The 13,253-nt window shown below is 43.4% G+C and overlaps 1 protein-coding gene across 1 annotated transcript in view; it reads left to right on the forward strand.

Annotated features, from left to right (window-relative positions):
• LOC310871202 (cadherin-12-like) overlaps positions 1-13,253 on the forward strand; it is a gene marked incomplete at its 5' end in the record, with an annotated part of 172,749 nt that overhangs the window by 55,421 nt on the left and 104,075 nt on the right. The window lies entirely within an intron of this gene.

The following is a 13,253-nucleotide window of genomic DNA, read 5'->3' on the forward strand; positions in this document are numbered from 1 at the left end:
GTTTCCTACGCTGGCAGTGGCAGTTTCATTCCAATCCAACACTACCTCAAGGTCCTATAGTTACAATGTTTTATTTAGGATATTTAGGATATTTAGGATTTTAGGTGTTAAAGTTATTTTTGGATTATAAAATGTATATTTCTTATTGATATAATGTTTGCTGAGATATTGATATAATGTTTGCTGAGATAATTCTATGATCATAGATTGAATATCAAAGTGATTCCCAATGCTGTTTTTTGATTACCCAAATTCAAAATCTGATCCATTCGAAGAGGGATTAAAAGTTTTGAACTGTCAATTTGAGTCATTGTCTCTTCTGGAATTATAATTTGGCAATTTTTGGCAAAATTTAAGAACAATATCAGCATTTCTTATTTTTTGGCCACAGAGAAAACAATAGAAAAAAAGAAAGAAAAAAAGGATTCACAAACGTCTGTGCATGGATGTGTATATGCTTGATATTCAGGATATAATTGCATTCATGTGGCAGGCTGTCCGTAAACGCCATATCTCAATGTTCCTATCTTGGCTATAGTACATAATATGGGATAATCTGACATGTATTATGCCAAATTCCTACTGTGTGAGCCAAGCTATGTGGCCCATGCTACATACAGCGGTTCCAGCTACAGTATACTATAGATACCATTGGTGGTTTTGCTCACATAGTATTAGGCTTAGGTTATCAGTGGGTCCATGTGTGTTACCCCATTTATTTGGTTGTGAATGAGCTGAATAGCTATCATCAGGATAAATTGTACAATTTGATTGGGGAAAATGATTAAAAAAAACAGTAATCCCTAGTCGTCATAATGTATTAAAACCGAGTGGATGTTGCAGTGGATTATTTTTATGCATTATGGAAACATCGAACAACCACTGGCATAAACGCACAGACCACAATGTAAAATCCCAATATTTGTTAAACACTTTAAATTGTACCTTTGAAGAGTGATTGCACTCACACTGGTAATCCTGCCGAATGGTACTTTGACTGCATTTCTCAGTAAACCAGCTTTCTGCTGAACATTTCCGCAAGTTAATTAATCTTAATTATTTAATTAGAATGTCTTTTATGGGATATCAAAGGGCATAATTTAAAAAGCAAGTGCTCCTGTACACTGTTATCATGTACAGTACATAAAGCGCTGGTAACTTTTTCTTTGTGTGCATTCTTAATAGTCACTATTCAGTGGTATGTGGAGCATGCTGTACACGTCCACTACCCCCACCCAACCCCCCCCCCCCTCCCCCGCCACATACAATCACTTATTTCTCTCTCAAACACACACAGAGAGAGAGAGAGAGAACACACCATGTGTTCCAGGGATTAGATGCATCTCCAAAGGGGTACACCATGCCATCTGTGCATAGAGGTTAATCAGAGAATGTACACATCACACATGCACACGCACATGATGCACACGCACGGGCACACGCTCATGAATACTTTATTGCATTGCTCAGTCCACCAGAATCACTTAAAAGCAGACCGTGCTAAAAGGGACAAAGTTGATGCACAGACAGACGAAACAAAGCAGACAACACTGTGGCTATGATAGCGTGGTAGACAATGACCAGTGGATGCTGTGCGTGAGAGCTGGCAGCTCTGCTCTCGAGATGTCGTTACACGTGGTCAGTCGCTCGCACGCACGCACACACGCACACATGCACGTGCATATACAAACACGCATATAGATTAGCAGGATACACCAGCAGGGCCCCTATGGCTTAAGTGTGCTCACTGCCCTTTTAATTCATTTGTGCTGATGGACAAGATAGTCGTTTCACTAATGCCTTGGAGATAGGCACGGGGAAAACAATAATGCCTGAGTCAGCGAGGACAGAGTGAACAAATGATGGAAATGGTTTGCCTGCTGTACAGTACATGAACAATCACATTGGATTGTGTGGTTGAATCAGTTTAGGATTTGTTTGTCCTGGCAGATTGTTTATGCTGCAAGGATATGAGCATTATTATTACTGATGCAGTGTGTGCCTCTGTGTTTGTTTGTTTGTGTGTGTGTGCTTGCAGGTGTGTATGTAGTGGTTGCAGTACAGAGTACACTGTGCTGGTTCTGTCTTAATGTGTCAGTCTCGCGCTCTCACTGTTTTGTTTTCTGTTACTCCCTCTGTACTCTGTTTAAATCCAAGCTTGCTTGGTACAAAAAAGCAGTTGCTATATTTTGTCTCTCTGAAAGTCATATAACTCAGTCTGGATTCACATTGAGAAACTTTTCAAACTATAATACAGCACATTTCTCCCATTGCACATTGCCCTAAATGGCAACAGGGATTGTATTTCTGCTGTCAATCTGTGCTGACACTGACAAAATGTCATAGTTAACAGGGCATATAGGCAGTAGGTGATCGCATAGGGTGCCAAGATGTTGAGCGGGGGGCACTGGCACCATCGAAGCAAGGCCTTTTGGGGTATATGCAGTATTTTTGATAGACCACACAACCCCGGGCCTACAGTAGATACTGTATACTGTATACCATTTAGATTTCCACCTGACTTGTAAATCTTGTGTGTGCAGGAGAAGTTACAGAAATAACTCTAGGTTAGCCATAATCACTTCATTTGTTTCAATGTTGATCACTTGTTAATCACTTGTTTCAAAATCATTGTTTTGCATGAATTGTCCATCAGGCAATTCATATCAACTAGTCAGGCTGCTCAGTTTCATTACAGAGTGAGACCTACATACATCTGTATTTCCAGGTGCACTAATGAAATATCTGGGACAGCCAACCCAGGGACCCTGCTGGGGAAGGGTGTCAAGGAGAAGACCCTGCTTCAACTGCATCACTGCCCGCCGCAGGTGACTTTAGTCACTTTCACATTCTATTTAAAAAAACAACGTACTATAGCCTACAGGTTGAGAGTCACTGCTTTAGAACAATATCAACAATATATTTTTGGCGGTTGGTGCAGAGATGCACACACCATCCCTGCCAATGTCACAATGTGCTTCTTTTTCTTTCTTTATTTTATATATTTCTTATAGATATTATTTTTATAGAGGGACATGGTGTAGTGACATGCAGTAGGGGTGGGATCTGGAGTCGAGCCCACGGCACACTGCCAGACTCGGACTACCGGCCAAGGTGCCTGGACCGCTGAGCCACGGCCCAGGCCCACAATCTGTTTCTTACCAGGTACTTTGGCTTAATGCCAAAGCAAAAGAAAAAGGCAAGTGGCAACACTATAGTAGCTATACTATTCAGTGGCTAAGCAGTAAAAACGCCGGGACAACGCTCCACACGTCCCAAACTCTTCTCCCTTCTGGCTCCAAAACTGTGGAATGCACTTCCCATTGCAGTCAGAACTGCAGCATCACTCCCAATCTTCCGCCGTAGCCTGAAAACCCACCTTTTCAGACTCCATCATGGACCATAGCACTTACCCTAACCCCTTAGATAGCATTTATGTTGGCTTAGATAGCATTTGACACAGACTTATAGCATGTTATGTAGACAGCACTATAATTGTATTGTATATAGTCATATAGCATGCCATAGTACATATGTATAGCATAGTAGTAAATATGTATAGTTTATATGTATAGTGTATGTATAGTTTCATTATATAGATATTCCACTGTTACTTTCTTAGCTTACGCATGTTTCATGATAAATGCTTTATGTGATGTATTCCCATGCTTTTGTTCTTGCTTAAATGTAAGTCGCTCTGGATTAAGAGCGTCTGCTAAATGCCTAAATTGTAAATTGTAAGCAGCATTACACAGCCATATAGGTAGGCTGCCAGGTATTCGGTGGATAAGCGGCATTACACTGCCTGGCTTAGTCATGGTAATTAAATTGCAGGTGGAAAGTTTGGATGAAACTGTGGAAGCCAGCAGACATCTGTCTCTCACTTATTGTCATCTCATATGCCAAAAAAGGAAGTGATGAGTCCATCTGCTAACTTCTTCACGTCTTACTTCTACACTGAAGCAAAGGGGTGTGTGTGTGTGTATGTGTGTGTGTGTGTGTGTGTGTGTGTGTGTGTGTGTGTGAGAGAGCACTGTAAAAACGGGTTAATTGTTTCACTTTCCCAGATAAATTAGCACATGTACTGTGTACCGCTATATTGTCACAAAAACTTGTAAATGGCGGCATCCAGTTGTGAGATCATGCCATATGCACAAACAAAAGCGATAAACAGAGAATCAGACACACAGAAACAGTCAGAAATACAGGAGAGAGATTGCAGTTTGAGTCAGAAAATGCAGTAGCCTATATGGGTCAGGCACTAATGAAAGACGTCCTCATCTATCAGGGCCGCTATCAAAAAAAGAGCTGACATTTTTTTGGGACGGACCCAGATTTAAAATGTAGCCTCTGCCATCATCTGTCAAAGCTATTCAGCCATGGGATGGAATGGAATATTGTCAATTGACTGCATGGGCTGCATTTGATTTGCCTCAAAGCATGTTTGTGCGCACGCACGCACGCACACGCGCACACACACATGGTCATTTACAGAATTATGTATCAGCTGTCACCACTTGAGCAAACGCATTTTGCACTTGCAGATAATGAGAATATATTGATGGGTATTTTTCCACCATATAGCTTTAAAGACTATAAAAACAAGGACCAAGGACTGTATTAAAAATAGTTACTATAAATAGCTTCGACAGCAGAGCTACAAGTAAGACGCGCAAACGCGGGAAGCGAACGCAGTGTGTGGTTGTGTGTGTGTGTGTGGTTGTGTGTTTGTGTGTGTGTGTGTGTGTGTGTGTGTGTGCGCGCTACAGCTGCGCCCTCTGGTGTGTGTGTGTGTGTGCTACAGCTGGGCCCTCTGGTGGCGGGCGGGTGGTGTCACAGCGGGACAGACAGACACACAGACAGACATGATCTGCAGGGTCTCATAGTTAGTGCTCATTGCGTTCGCAATCACTGCGTTCGCAATGATACTGGGAACTGAGAGCTCAGAAACACCGGAACTCTGGAAATACTTTTAGAAGTAATCGAATTACAATATACTTAACTTTAACCAGGATACTTTAAGTAAATAGCCAATATAAATAATGTTACTCTAGGAGAATTACCTTTTACATACCAAAATGTTTACCTTGAGTCCACCACAGAGGAGAAGTCCATTAAGAGTGAGGTTTTTAGTCATATTTTATATTGATTCAGAGAGACAGAACAAGATCCACATATTCAGCATAATAATTTATAATCAGATTAGACAGACCCCACAGGGCCGGTCCAACGTGGTCTCTCAATGCCGTTCCAAAATGGCATGGGGTATTTATACTTCTTTACTCAAAATGGAGAATGGTACAAAATAGATGTGGCAATACAGAGGAGCATCCTAACCAATGTATGGGATATGTAGTTTTGAATGACTTGTAGTTCATAACTCAAGTATAGTCCGGGAAAGCCCAGAGGCTGGGCAGGTGGCTATGGCAACGAGGTCAGTTACATGCAGGGCAGTCTCGCAGAGCGAGACAGACAGTGCAATAATAATTCTTACTAACTAGACGCTGAGACAGCGTGAAGTAATACTATCTACATATGAGTGGAGCACAGGGCAACCAGATTAAAAGGTCAAAGGGGTCAATGACCATCCACCCACAAAATACCACCAAAATGCATAGAAAATACCTATCATATATCCCTCTATGCAGACGTGCACAGACATGCGGGTGCACCCCCCCTCCCCCAACACACAAACACACACAAAGTACTTGTTGTCAGCTTGTAAGCCATGCAGTGAATGCCTTAGATGGAAACTATAATGATGTTTTTGTGGCATAGACCCCTGCAGATAGAGGCAAAACAGGTCTTCTTAGCAACAGCAGGGGGTAAGGCTGACTAATCCTGCATATAGTGTGTGTGCGTGTGTGAGTGTGTGCGTGTGTGCGTGCATGCGCGGGTCAGCGCACTGTGAGACGCCATTGGACACCAGTGTTGTTGGTTCTGTAACATCTATACCAACCATACCCGTTTTAACTACGGGTTCAATTACACAGTATAGTAGGTGTAGATTTAGGACGCATTTTTGCAATTCTGTGGGCGACTTCCCTGCGGTGTGTCTGCCGTCCGTCGGTCGGAGCAGCGGTGGGCGGACCTCCAGGCCCATGATGGAAGCAGTTATGGAGGGTGCTTTCTCACCAGGCGGCGACCGTGTACCCGGCGACCTCCCTGGGGTGGTGTATCCGTCCACTGTCAGAGCAGAGCTGGGTGGACTTCCAGGCCCGTGGGAGTGGCTGCGGAGGGCGCTTTGTCACCACTCACCGGGCGGTGGTGCGAGACTGGGAACTTTGCTTCCCAGACATGCCCGCGAGGCAAAAGGAGCGGTGAAGTGTTGTACTGTCTCGGCCTCCATATACGGCGGAGACGCTGTTGAATGACGTTCTGTTTTTTTAGACAGTAGGCAGTAGGAAATGGGGAGAGAGATGGGGGGGGGGGGGAATTAAAAAACTTCAGTGCACTGTTGCGACCTGCCTACACATGTTGCGACTGCAGGTCGCAACATGTGTAGGCACAATGCAAGGAATAAATGCATTCGCCATGTATCCGAAGGAAGTCTAATCCAACCATTTTTAGATTTCTCCAGTTTAATCCTGAGTTTAAGTTTTGTTGTGTTCAAGATCTGATTTTAGGCATGTTTAAGCCTCCAGGAAAATCCGTGTTGAGGTTCATAATCCACTGTTTTTCAATAAAAATTTAATTTAATTCTTTGTCCTACTGTCCAGTTGGGATTGTGTTGAAGTCCAGCGCATTTTAGAGCTTCAATGCCATGAGCCATGAAATGTTGCACAAACCTTGTGGTTGTCTTTTTTCCATTGTTAATATTGTACCTGTGTTGTCCCAGCCTTGTACCTATTGTTTTACCCGTTTCTCCGACATATTGTAAACCACATTTGTCACATGTGATTAAGTAAATGCAGTTGCTGGTTCTGGTTGTTATTTGTTGTTTAATCTCTAACATGCGTTTTGTAGTTCTATTTTTGACTAATTGTTTGGGTTTGAAGTATTCTGGTCCCTCGCGTACTGGTGTGTTGATTTCCTTTAGCTTGCTGTGTACTAGATAATCTTTAAGGTTTTTGTTTTTTCTGTAGGCCGATATAATTTTATAATCTTTTAGAAGATCATCCGTTCGGTTCTCAAAATTCCTTTTTATTCTGTTGTTGGCTAGTGTGCTCTGTGTTGAATAACTGGTTATCAGGGCTAATTTAGGGCCTGGATCTCGCACTCTTACTTCTAAGAAGGTACTTTGAGCTTTCCGGAGGAATGTCCTAGTGTAACCTCTTAGTCTGAGAGCCTTAAATATTATTTTGAAATCACTTATTTGCGTGCAAATCCTATGGAATCTTAGTAGTTGTGATTTGACTATCCCTGTGTAAGAGTGTGTCGGGTGAAATGACGTTTTGTGTAATAGGGCGTGGGTGTCTGTTTCTTTAAAGAATACTTTTAAGTCTAGTTTCCCATTTGTGTTAAAGTTTGGGCCCTTGAAGATTTTTACAATCCTTTCAGTGTGTGTCACAAATTTTATCGTTATGGATCTATGATGGCTATTTAGAACATCAATAAATTCCTGGAATTCTTCCCTGCTATGTTCCCATATTCCAAAAATATCATCCAGAAACCTATAATAATGTGTTGGTTTAAGTCTGCATTTTTCTAGTGCTGTCTGCTCCCATATGCTCATGTAAATGTTTGCATAAGATGGTGCAAATCGCTTTCCCATGGCCGTCCCTTTGATTTGTAAATAAAACTTGTTGTTAAAGGAAAAATCATTCTGGGTTAGATTTAAGTCTAGTAATTGGAGTAATTCCTCCTCTGGTCGATTTGTGTCTGGGTATTTACTAAAGACTTCTTTAACTGCTAGTAGACCTGCTTCTGTCTCAATGTTTGTGTAGAGGCTGTCTATATCTATCGAAAACAAAAAGGCCTCCTTTCCTACTATAATAGCTTTAATTTTGTCCACAAAATCGTAAGTGTCTTTTATAAAACTGGGGTGTTTTATCGACAGTGGGTTTAGGAAATATTCAATAAACTCTGCTGTCTGATAAGTCTCACTGCCACAGTCCGACACAATTGGTCTACCGGGTGGAATTTCATATGGTATTGTCCATGAATCCGGGCTTTTGTGTATTTTTGGTAAAAGATAAAATATCCTAGCTCGAGGGCTGTCCTGTCCTATTAAATATTGATGTTGTTTGGCATTAATGTGTTTTGTTTCCCTCAGTTTGTTAACTGTGGCTTGGGCTTTTCTGGCTGTCTCTATGTAAATTGGTTGGTCTAATTGCCTATAATGATCCTGATTGTTAAGCTGCCTCTCACCTTCTAACACGTATTGGTGTCTGTCCATAATTACTATGCAGGACCCTTTGTCGGCTGGCTTGATAACGATTTGTTTGTTGTTGATTAGTCCCCTAAGTGCCCTGGTTTGTTCTATTGTGAGATTATCTTTTTCCTTAATGTGTCCTGGTATGCGTTTTACCGTATTCATGTCCTTCTCGATTAGTTGTTTAAGGCTGGTAGGGAGTACCGTCTCGGCAGGTTCCCAGTTTGAACCTGGTCGAAATGGTTGTATTTCTCTTCCCTGGTCCCTTCCAAAGTGTGTGGCTAGTTTCAGTCTGCGGTGATACTGGGAAAGGTCTTTCTTTAACCTGTTGGTTTGTTGTTTGTAGATGTCCAGAGTTGGAACAAATGAAAGCCCCTTTTCCAGCAGTTCGGTCTGGTGTTGATCTGGTTGGAAGTAATGCGACAGATTAATTATGTTAGACTTACTCCCCCTCCTTTCTTGGTTTATGGGGTCAATAAGTTTAAACTAGTAAGCCAATTTTCAAGCATTGCTTTGCCTGTCTCTTGTTTCCAATGTATGTTATCAAGACCCACTTTAAAGTCCCTTTCATCCAATTTCGGGAGGAAACTATGGCCATGGCCTTTTAGAATATTGCGATTTAAATATCTTAAGTTGTCTTTCTCCTTGTGTGAGAGGTCATTTGAGAAGTTGATTAAAGGGATATGGATGGGGGGGGGGGGGGGGGTGAGGACATGCAGTAAAGGCCGTCGGGATCGAGAGTCGAACTCGCGGCACACTGCCAGACTGGATTACCAGACAAGGTGTCTGGACCACTGAGCCATGGCCCAGGCCACATTCTTGTTGTTGCGAACTCAGTGAGCACTAACTATGAGACCTTGCAGATCATGTCTGTGTGTGTCTGTCTGTCTGTCTGTCCCGCTGTGACACCACCCGCCCGCCACCAGAGGGCGCAGCTGTAGCACACACACACACACACACACACACACACACACACACACACACACGCACGCGCGCGCGCGCACACACGCACGCATGCACGCGCGCGCGCACACACACACACACACACACACACACACACACACAGTAGAAAACTTTAAAAAATTACTAACGCTTCCCGCGTTTGCGCGTCTTACTTGTATTGTGAAGACGTGTGTGTGTGTGTGTGGGGGGCGGTGTTATTCCTGAGATAATCACACCACAGGACAGATCAGTGCCACATTTCTTAATGCTGCCATATAGTAGGCTTAACCTTGTCCACAATATGTTTCATTTCTCTTTAAAGGAACCACAACATGCATTTTAAAACTGTTTTTAATATTTAATATCATATTGTTTATGTCCCTCAAACGTATTTCTAATGGTTTGAGCCTAAATCATAGGCAGGAAAACGATATGCACATCCCAGTTTCAGAATACGCTGCTGGACCCAAAAAATGACTGAATGAAGAAAAAAGTGGAATGTCCGCACACGATATAATTCTGCTCCCCGTCTTTTTTATTTCAACCTATAAATACAACAACGTTTCGCCCCTCCGGGCTTTCTCAAATTGAGCCTAAATCACCCCTTTTGATATAACCAGTCCATGTCATATTCTAAAGCACACCCTCATCCCAGCTACTCCCCTCCCACATCTTTGACTCATTACAATTAAATATTAAACTGTAATATTATGATGAAAGTCAATGCCGCTCGGATGGGGCTGAAATGCTTGACTCATACATACTGTACTCATAGATATGCCATACTGTAGACGACTGACATCAAAAGCTGGACATGTGCATCCCAAGGTCCTCATCATGAAATCCATACATATATGTGTGTCACTTTGCAGCTACTGTATATCCATACATATACATAGACTTTACCCATTGTGTTTTGTGTGTGCGTGTGCATGTGTGTGTGTATGTATACTGTAGTGTGAACTTGTCTCATTTGCAGGATTCTTTGCACATACACGCAAGTGTGAGAGTCTACTCTGAGAGAGACAAAGAGCCCTATAGAGGAAAACCTCATGGGAGATGTAGTCAGACACCCATCTGAACCACAATTCTGTGGAGTACGCAAACAGCCCTGCAGCACTGCAAGCACTACCACACACCCCTGGTACTCTGTCAACATCTCAGCCTTGCATGTACGAGAGAGAGAGAGAGAGAGAGAGAGAGAGAGAGAGAGGAGAGAGGAGAGAGAGAGAGAGAGAGAGAGAGAGAGAGAGAGAGAAGCTTTGCAAACAGGGAAGAGAGAGAATAAGAGACTAGGGGGTGAAGGAGAGAGGGAGAAACGGTATACTATATCATTAGTATACCAGAGGAACTTAACATAGAGACAGAGAGGAGGGGGGGGGGGGGCTCAGAGGGTATACTATATCATTAGTATACCAGAGGAACTTAACATAGAGACAGAGAGGAGGGGGGGGGCTCAGAGGGTATACTATATCATTAGTATACCAGAGGAACTTAACATAGAGACAGAGAGGAGGGGGGGGGGGCTCAGAGGGTATACTATATCATTAGTATACCAGAGGAACTTAACATAGAGACAGAGAGGGGGGGGGGGGGGCTCAGAGGGTATACTATATCATTAGTATACCAGAGGAACTTAACATAGAGACAGAGAGGAGGGGAGGGGGGGGGGCTCAGAGGGTATACTATATCATTAGTATACCAGAGGAACTTAACATAGAGACAGAGAGGAGGGGGGGGGGCTCAGAGGGTATACTATATCATTAGTATACCAGAGGAACTTAACATAGAGACAGAGAGGAGGGGGGGGGGGGCTCAGAGGGTATACTATATCATTAGTATACCAGAGGAACTTAACATAGAGACAGAGAGGGGGGGGGGGGGGGCTCAGAGGGTATACTATATCATTAGTATACCAGAGGAACTTAACATAGAGACAGAGAGGAGGGGAGGGGGGGGGGGGCTCAGAGGGTATACTATATCATTAGTATACCAGAGGAACTTAACATAGAGACAGAGAGGAGGGGAGGGGGGGGGGGCTCAGAGGGTATACTATATCATTAGTATACCAGAGGAACTTAACATAGAGACAGAGGGGGGGGGGGCTCAGAGGGTATACTATATCATTAGTATACCAGAGGAACTTAACATAGAGACAGAGAGGGGGGGGGGGCTCAGAGGGTATACTATATCATTAGTATACCAGAGGAACTTAACATAGAGACAGAGAGGGGGGGGGGGCTCAGAGGGTATACTATATCATTAGTATACCAGAGGAACTTAACATAGAGACAGAGAGGAGGGGGGCGGGGGGGGGGGGGGGCTCAGAGGGGAAGAATAGGAGAGCAAGAAAGCAAGAGAGTCAGAGGAGACAACAATTTAGACACAAAGGCTGAAGGAGGAGTAATAGATGGAGATGGAGACCCTGGCCTTGCATGGCCCATGACAAGAAGAAAGGAGAGGGAAGGAGGGGGGAAACAAAATGTTGGAGTGCATCAGAGATCGTGACGGTGAGGTTCAGAAAGGAACAGAAAGAGAGGTTTGGGGGTTACAGGGAGAGTATTCACTTTCCCTGCCTCATGTCTGACAGGAAGAAAGGAGGCCGGGACAAGGTGAGATGAGATAATAGAAAAAAGGGGGGAGAGAGAGAGGGGGGGGGGTCATAGCAGAGTAGGGTAGGGTAGAAGCTAGTTAAAGTGACTGTGTGCGTGCATGTGTGTGTGCGAGAGAGGGGGGGGGAGGTGGTCATAGCAGAGTAGGGTAGAAGCTAGTTAAAGTGACTGTGTGCGTGTGTGCGAGAGAGAGAGAGAGAGAGAGAGAGAGAGAGAGAGAGAGAGAGAGAGAGAGAGAGAGAGAGAGAGAGAGAGAGAGAGAGAGAGAGAGAGAGAGAGAGAGAGAGAGAGAGAGATTGAATTGGCTGAAAGAAGGAGGGTCTTAGCCAGAAAAGGGGATTGAGAGAACTGAGAGGATAGGCAGATCACGGAGCAAGAGGGAGGAGAGAGAAAGACAGTGTTTGTGTGTGTGTGCGTGAGTGAGTGTGTGTGTGAGCAAAGAGCCATAAGCCCTCCACTGTTCACTTGCAGGGAGACTGAGGAAGAGAGACAGAGAACGCTCAAACCTTTGGACTACTTTAATCCATTCTGACCGTCAGCAACACAGAAGGCGAGGGAGAGACAGAAAAGAGAGATTTGTTACAGGTATGTGATTTTCTGTGCTTGTCTGTTCAGTTAAGTACTATCACTGGTTATGTTCTTTGACTTGGAAAAGGTTAACACAAGCATCATACTGGCTGTGACTCTACGCACAGCACACAGTGTTAGGTGTAGTCTTGTGATCGTGTCAGCTACATGTGTTTCATACTAGGGCTGTGTTGGCTCACATCTTTTAGTTTCTAAATACTTTTTTATACTTTGTTGTATGAAGTTTTGTGCTGCTGCGAAAATAGCATATCTACAAGCTCAAAAGATCTTGTTGTCTATTTTCGCAATTTGTTTCCTTTTTTTCTTTCTGTTTTGGGGGTCGGGGGACTTTCAGATATAATGGTCAAAATAGGGATGCCAGGTTGAAAGTAGATAAAGTCAATGAACGAGAGAGAGAGAGAGAGAGAGAGAAAAGAGCAGGCTCTATAACTTCAGCAGTTGCAATCAGGTTGTGCAGAGCATTTGAATATTGATCAGTTGTTCAGTTATTTGGTTGTTTATGAAGATATGGATTTATGTTTGAATTAAGGTCCATCATCTTTGACTTTGTGCGAGTATGGTTAGTGGTGCTGTGGCTTCCCATCACTTGTGCTCATGTAGTCTACACTATCTTGTACTTTGTGCATGCCAATGCCAGGGTTTTCAGCCAGATGGTCAAGACCCAATGTACAGTATGAAGCAGCAATATTACATGTGTAATTTGAGCGACCACATCAAACACAAGGTGGATGCTGCTGGCAAATACTGCGGCACGGTCATGCTGGACCTCCAAAAGGCTTTTGACATTGCGAACCACT

This window comes from Protomyctophum parallelum (genome assembly GCF_964188405.1).
Source record: "Protomyctophum parallelum genome assembly, chromosome: 14".
NCBI lineage: Eukaryota > Metazoa > Chordata > Actinopteri > Myctophiformes > Myctophidae > Protomyctophum > Protomyctophum parallelum.